Source organism: Austrofundulus limnaeus, unplaced genomic scaffold (genome assembly GCF_001266775.1).
Source record: "Austrofundulus limnaeus strain Quisiro unplaced genomic scaffold, Austrofundulus_limnaeus-1.0 Scaffold195, whole genome shotgun sequence".
NCBI classification, from domain to species: Eukaryota; Metazoa; Chordata; class Actinopteri; order Cyprinodontiformes; family Rivulidae; genus Austrofundulus; species Austrofundulus limnaeus.
In genome coordinates, this window is record NW_013952597.1 from 410,436 (window position 1) to 418,872 (window position 8,437).

Here is an 8,437-nt window from a genome sequence, read left to right on the forward strand (position 1 = left end):
CACACACACACACACACACACACACACACACACACACACACACACACACACACACACTGCTACCCAGTCCCATCACTTTCTGCCTCCAATAATCCTAATGCATGTTTACACAATGACAGAATAATGCAGGTAAACAGGTTGAGCCTTGCCTTAACAGGAAACACACACGTGTTCTWCTGGTACCAGATGGGAAACTGTCGGCCGCGACGGCAGACCGCGACGCAGATGCTCGGTGACAGTAAACACACACACACAACACATCCCTCGTCACGTTTTGCTGACAGCACAAAGTCACAGAAGCATCTCGATGGGGCCCGAGCCGCACTGCGCCATACGGATTACRGTTATGGAGGCTCATTAAAAACATGTAGTGGGAGACAGATTAGTTAGAGCCTGCTGTTGTGGTGGGCGAGCCGAGCGGCGTCCGAGATCAGTGGGTTTCCCAACATTTTAACGCTTTTGTGGCTGTGCATAAATTTGGTGTTGGGCAAAATGGAAATTTTGCGTTCCAACTAGAAACCAGTATTTCAAAAACGCTAGTCTACTATACACTGCTTACAGTGACAGTTACAGGTAATGTAAATTATGTTGTTTATTGTAATTTATTAAACCAAGAGAAGGAATCAGATCTGAAGAGGGGTTTGCCAGAGAAATGACACAGACGATCCTTTATTGGTGCAGCTTTTGATCACACAGGACCAGTGGTGGGCGAGTACCCTGACTCTGGCCCATTTCTCATCTATTCAACAAAGAAATACAACAGCTTCCCAGAAACTGCGGGTGGCCGCCCCAAAACACCACCAAGAGTGCATGGTATAAACCTAAAAAGCCTGAAAGCTGGGTCTGTTATTCACACAACCCAGCTAGAAATTAGCGGCTAACTTGTAAAGACAATAACCTAAGCTATTCTCCTGCTTGAAGAGACTAATTCTGTTCACCCACTGAGTTCCCTGAACTCGAATGCTCCATCCAACACCAGAGGTCCGAGAGAGAGAAAAAAAATTTCTTGAATTTTTTATGCGGTGTGCCCAATTAGGTGTGTGGTGTGCGGTGTGCCCTCACCGTGTTTCTGTCAGTGTGGAATCAAGGTCCGAGTCCGGACCATCGGCTCCTCATTCAATCAAAAAAAAAGTTTAGTCCCGAGACTTATCAGAGCCCATGGAGCTCCAATGTGGATCCTGTTCGTGGTCACCAAATGTTATGTTTATTTAACAAAGACAGAAATGCATGGTCCAAAAATAAAAAAGTACTCCTTGAATAGTCAACAGGAATTATTTGCAATTGCAGTCACATCATGTCACACAGGGCAGTGGTACAAAATGTGTGCAATGAGGCAGTCTCAAATACACGCATTGCTAAAAAAAAAGCTAGCTTTGCTAACTCATAATACGGTAATTAAAAATACAGCTTTGCTAACACTAAAGTACAGAAACCAAGAGCGGTTAGGTTTCAGCATATAATATTTTTTCCATGGTTTTCTCATTACGAGGACCATTTTCTCGTGATAACTAGTTAATGTCCCGATGGTTTTCTCGAGATAATGAGTTATGGTTTTCTTTGTTTATCATTCAGTAACCATGGAGATGGCCTGGTGCCCTCAGCTGGTCACTGATAAAGTTTATTTTATCATCAAGATCGCTGTGCCTGCTGATCTGCACTCGGGCCAGCCATCTCCTCAGTGACGAGGGCTGACATGAAAGTTATCTGTACAACACAAACATCACAGTTTCAATCTGTGTAATGGTACAAAAACTACACTAAATTATGAACACCAGGCTGCCTTGCATCTCTGCAACGTCAATGGGATCTGCCTGGTTAAATAATGGTAAATGAATGAATGAATGAATGAATGAATGAATGAATGAATGAATGAATGAATGAATGAATGAATGAATGAATGAATGGTAAACTTCATCGATGACCAGCTGAGGGGACCAGGCTGTCTCCATGGTTACTGAATGATGCATAAGAGGAAAACCATCATGAAAGTAACTCGTTATCTCAAGAAAGCGCTTCTTATTTCATAATAACGACATATTATGAGGTTATCATGAGAAAACCATGTAAAATAATTATATGCAGAAAACAGACACTGCAGCTTCCGTACTAAACTGCTTCATGTGAAAAAGAACTTTCCAGAATTTAACTCTAGCAGCTAATCGCTAAGATGACTGTGACTCAGTCTGCGTCACACGTCTTCCAGTTGAACATTAGTGGGACTGAAACAAACCTGTTGGTGTTAGTTTGTCAGATAGCTGTTGGTGGACTTAAAGTTGGCACAACCTAATTTAAAGGAAGCTAATTGGTCCACTAACATGTTTCAAAGTTATTGAAAAAGCTTATCTGCAAACAAAAAATATTGCCTTGCCACTGCTGATGAATATGTAGAATATATATGGCAGGCTCAGTAGTGCTGATGACGCTCAGAAGGTTGCCGGATCAAATCCCAGCTTGGGTCCCTTTCTGGGTAGATTTATCTCCGGTTTCTCCAGCTTCCTCCCACAGACCAAAAACATGACTGTAGGTTAATTGGTGACTGAATTGTCCCTAGGTGTAAGTGAGAGTGAATGATTGTCTGTCCTGTGTGTCTCTGTGATGGACTTGAGACCTGTCCAGGGTGTACCCCGCCCCTCGCACTGCTGCTGGATATGGGCACCAGTGACCCTGAACGGAAGAGGCGGGTACAGATAATGGATGGATGGATGAATGGATGGATGGATGGATGGATAATGCTGAATATGAAAAAATATAGTAAGCGCTAATGCTAAATTGCTAAACAAGTAAAAATCTGCAGATGCTAACACTAACAGCTAATGGCTAAGATGACTGTCACTTAGTCTGCATCACACTTCTTTGTCTTCTTTTTGAGGACTGGTTGGACTGATGCAAACCTGTTGATGTCAGTTTGTTAGTTAGTTGTTAGCAGACTTAAAGCTGGTGCAACCTCATTTAGAGGAAGCTAATTGGTCCATTAATGGTTTAATTAAAAAGCTAATCTGCTAAACAAAAAAATTACAAACCTCCATCATCAGGTATTAGCTGATTAGTGGAACTGAACCCACCACTGGAAATGAGATTTCACCTAAAACAAAATGGAAAGTTCTGAAGTCATAATATGTAGAGAGAAGGAAGAGCAAAGTGAAAACTCAGGAGGAAAAGAAGAAAAAAAAAACACAGAGAGGGTCAGTGAACCTTGGGGTGAAAGATAACAGACAGCAGCTCGGATGGTGCTCAGCTCGTCCCGGTGGGAACGAAAAGAAAAAAAATCCCAGCGTGCTCTGGTCTGACCCCCCCCCACACACACACACACAGATTTTGTTTTCATACACACAAGGAAGCCCAGATACAGGCCACGCAGTGAGCTAATGGACTGTTATTAAAGACATGCATCACACCGCCTCACCTAACGACCACACATGAAGCCACATCTGCACGGTGGGGGAAAATKACTCCACCGGCTCTGCAGTAGCAGYCCATGTATCATTTAGCATGAAGCCGCGGCAAAGCTGCGAGGCCGAAACGTCTCAAAGCAGCGTCGAAAGGAGAATAAAAARCACATTCCACACCAGGCCGACCTCATTTTTTTCCTCCCAACATCCGTGACATTTCTCGTGAAAGGATCGTCGTCTCATGAAATAGCCTTTGTCACCTGTAAAGGTCCTGGGCGCAGGTTGATTGACAGATGTCAGCACCCCCGTACAAGTGGAACAATAAAGCGGTGGGAGAACGTGGAGCTGACCTTTAGCCTTAACAGCTACGTCATGGACTCTGAAATGTCTCTCTGGGGAAACCCTTCAGTTTTTWCCCYTTTCYRACTCAGTGCATCAGGAGGCTCATGWTATTTAGYTATTTGTAGGCAGCATTCACAGTTAAAGTTTGGGTACTTTGCAGAAAATGGGCTAATAGAAAAACTAGCTTAGACAATTTAAATAAATGTTTCAGGGGGCCCATTGTTGTGATAACAAATCTCTTATAATTGTCACAATATGCTGTCAAAATAACATAAACTAATTGAATGTTTTGACTTGTTCTTGGAGGTCCCGTTTTGATTACATTTTTCCACCACTGGCACTGTTATAACATAAGCTAGCTTTAGCATTTCCAGCAGAAATATAAATGTTTCTGTTAACTGATGTAAACCTAAAGGTTAAGAAACAGCATTAGCATGAACTATATGATTGAGACCGGAGTGTTTTAAGACYGCAGCAATCTACGCTAGTTCTGTTAGCCGTTAGCTAAATGTTAGGTTTTTGTCAGTCCAGTCAGAGTTACACTCACTTTGATTTAAGGTCTAAAGTTTTATCACCTGCCAGCGAAACTAAAACGTAGATGTTTTTGCTTGTTTGTGATCGCGCGTCAATATGTCTGTAACCAAAATATGCAATAAACCACCGCATGGATTTTAATTAAAYTCTCTCAAAGTAATTATTGGAAGAGAAAATGGCTTTAACTCAATCGAAGGTCATTAATAKTGAGATAAAAAGTGATCTTTTCTAGACTTTAATACAGTTTTTTTTAATAGTTGTCTCTTATTCCCTGTCAGACTAAAGTGCGCTTTTCTTTCTCACTTCCTCACAGTGCACAATTATAAATGCACAGTTTGACACTAGAGGACAGTTCTCACGTTTATCCACTGATGAAGGATCGCTCTTTAACATTTCTCCTTGTGCGCCTGCCTGACTGCACTTGTCAGCATATGGTAAACATTTCATGGACCACCAGCACTGGAATTTACCGTAGTCAGTAAGAGACCATTTTTTATTTTTAGGGAGACCTGAGGACAACCCAGAAATAGATGATTTTACTAAACGTGCTGGGCGGAAGACACTGAGATGGAGGAAATWCAAACGTTGAGATGCGTTAATGCAGTGAAACTTTTCAACCCCCCACCAAACTCTCTCTGATTAATCCATGAATCAACTTCATGGGTTAGAATGTGTTAGCTAAATGTTTATTCCTCAGAAATAAATACAAAATCCATTTAGATGACAACAAACAGCAAAATACAACCTCAGTTTAAGAGAAATAGGAATGAAGAACTAACGGCTAGTCAGAATAGGACCAAGACCAAAGTGGATCGCTGCTCGAACCTTCAAAATATTTTATGTCATTTCAGGCAAACACTGCTTTATAAACCCTTACACTACATGTATCAAACTCAAGGCCTGTGGGCCAAATGTGACCTTCCACAGCCTTTTGTGTGGCCTCTAAAGAAGTATTAATATCWTAAAATAAGCTGCTTTAAAGCCAGCATTGAGCTTAAACTATCTTTATTTATTATTATTCCTTCAAAATGACAGCATCCTACCACTAGGTGAAGGTGCACAGRGTTCAAATGTGGCTGGCAGCACATTTGCTGCCTCCCAGTTGTACTGGGAAGTGGGAATTCCCCATTTACAAGTCTTAAATTTAAAATGAAATGCCCCCTTGAGAGGGAATTCCCATTCAGAAAGTGGGAAAGTTCTGAATTCAAGATGGTACTCACCCCAATTCAACAGTGGTTTAAACTCACAGTGAGTTCAAACACTSTTTCTATGCAGGAAATACCATGTGGAGCGCAGTTATTGTTGTTTGTTAGCRGTGCTCAGTCGTAGCAATGACAGGAGAATGACGTTTTGTGTTCAGTCAACGTTAAACACTAAATATTGAAGATAATCAAGCGGCTCTTTCTGATGATGTGCCCAAGCTGAACAGGAAGTGCTACAACTAGCTGCTGCTGCCATGTGAAAGAACCTACTTTAGCTTTAGCCTTGCTCGAACTAACTGTTAGCTTGTTATTTCAGTCTAAATTAAACTATATTCCCCCAAAATTACGTTGTTCAAAGAGCAATCTGTGACAGGCTTGAGGTTAATTGTTTACAACCGGAAAAAAACAMMAAAAAAAAACAAACAAAAAAAMCCCACAGAACCTCACCACAGATGATCTGGATCAGAAACATTAGCATGTTGCTAATGTGTTTAAACTAGATAAGTTTTGTCAAAGGAGTGTGTGTGCGTACTGCCATTTAAAACTTTACTCAAATGTGATTTACGACTCAATGTGAGCGCTCTTGAATTTTAAATACAAATAATGACAGGAAACAAATGGTACAAGTACCTTAACTCATCACATGGCCTATGCTTTTACCCCCACAGGGAACCAAACACTAACAGCGTTAATAATGGAAAGAAATGTCTCACTCCATCCACCAAGAATGTTTGAATTTTTTTGGTAGAAATGGACATAAATGGTGTGCTTGCAACACAAAAAGCCTATTTTTCTCCTTACATATAATAAATAATGTGTGCATGAAGTCATGCACATAGAATACAAGCAGCCCCCCTCCCCCAGCTCTCCTCCTACCTCCTGAATCTTTCTCCGTTATGCTGCAATCCAAGCCTTTTGTTTAATAAACAATTTGTCAGTGATGTATCGAACGCCAGCTCTAATTTGATTGTCTGTGAAATGTGCATGGAGGCGCTGCCTGCTCTCCGTCTCCCTGTCTGCACGACCCAAAAGTGATATTCTAGCCTCCCCTTGCAGGTGCGCGTCCGCGTGCATGTCTGTGCATGTGCAGGATGGAAGAGCAATCCTTAAGGGTTTGCAATTACATCTAAACGGCACAATCAGACATGATGGATGGCTGTTGCTTTCTGCACGATGTCTCTGCCCGTGCAACGAGGTTAAAGGAGAGGATGAAAGATTTAATACTTTTGCTCTTTTCTTTTTCTTTTTTTGTATGTGTTTAAATCCCTCACCCCTCCAGGTGACTTGACCAACATTTAAAGAATTTTATCACAAACAAATAAACCTAAGCAAGACCAAATAATCTCATTTTGCCGTTTTATGGGAAGATATTTCATGACTTTTTTTTATTTTTGYCTTCTTTAACAGAATCTAGCAGATCAAACATAAAAAGAGACTACATCATCTTCACACAGCTCTGAGGAAATGGGGTTTTCTCCAACAGGTGGCACTGTGGGAGCAGAAGTTCATCGTGCAGCACCTGTTGGAGGCCCCAGCTGCTTCAGGAAAACACAAACCGATGTAAGGCCTCATGTTTCCTAAACGAATGCATATGTTGAGATATAATGAAAATACAGCTATTTTGGTAAAATCTTGATAAAAAATATGCTCATTCTCATGCAGTATTATGCATACTCTGCTAGAAGTTTAAGKATGTAGTATGAATGACTCGGCTACTACCACAAATTTTAGTCAATATCAATTAAAGCCATTTTTGTGTTTGCTAAGACMGATTAGCTGCGGTGGCCATCTTGAATCAAGTCTTCTCCAAAAGTTACTCAGTTGTAGATGTACAAAGAGTTATTACTTTCTGAGAATTTCCCTGAAATCCACCCAGGGGTTCATGAGATATTTTGCTAATTGACAGTGTTGACTTCCATCAGTTGATGGCAAGGTTTTAAGTATGTGTTGGGAATAAACTTCAGCCACCACCTCATCAGATTTTAGCTCWGTACCTGTAAGATTGACTGATTYACAGCTACTCTTGAGTTCACYGTGGATGCTTCGCTRTGGCGGCCGATCTTGAATCCGGCCTTATTAATTGTAGATGGCGATAAAATTAAATTGTCTAGTGTCATGAGAAGACTGCACTAACTACAGTTACAAAATAAGAAATGGTTATGTAAGAAGACAAATATTTCACATTAAAAATATTACCTTTGGGGCCAAATAAAATGCTAATGTGGGCAAGATTTTGGCCCTCAAGCTTTAAGTTTGACACATGAGACTTACACAGACTAAAACAAGCCTGATGTAGAGTTTCCACTTCATTCAGTAACGTGTTTTATTTACACTGAGTGCGTACCTGAATATCTGAATATTATTTCACCATATCTGGAAAACTACCAGAATAAACTCTGTGAAACTGCACCATAACTTAGTTTTTTACGTTTGATATTTTACGATTAGAACCTTTAAATCTGCATTTCAGCAATAAAAGACAAAATGCTTAAATGTCATTTGCTGAATATGAAATGAGGTCTAGCTTTTTGACATGTCATTTCAAAATCTCCAGGTGGCCAGAAAACCAGGAGCTTGCCCCAAGACGGAATGGAAGCTAAATTGTTAAGAGGAGACAATGGAATGCTAAATTCCCCCTTTACTTGCCTGTTTTATTAAGTTATCTGTGTTTGTCTTTTAGCAAAATATCTTTTTAGTCACTGGGGAATTTTAATAAAACTCAGAAAGTGATCAGTAGATGTGCATCTACAACTTCATTACCTGTTGAAATCAACCAGATTCAAGATGGCTACCACAGCTAATCAACCATAGTAAGCACAAAAATGGCTACAACCCAATTAATATTACAGTGCTGCCATTGGCAGTATCACTCCACCCCCTGTTAACAATAATTAGGTGTGAACGATAACCATGTGATGTGAGTATCAGTCACCTGTGAACCATAGCCATGTGATGTGAGTATCAGTCACA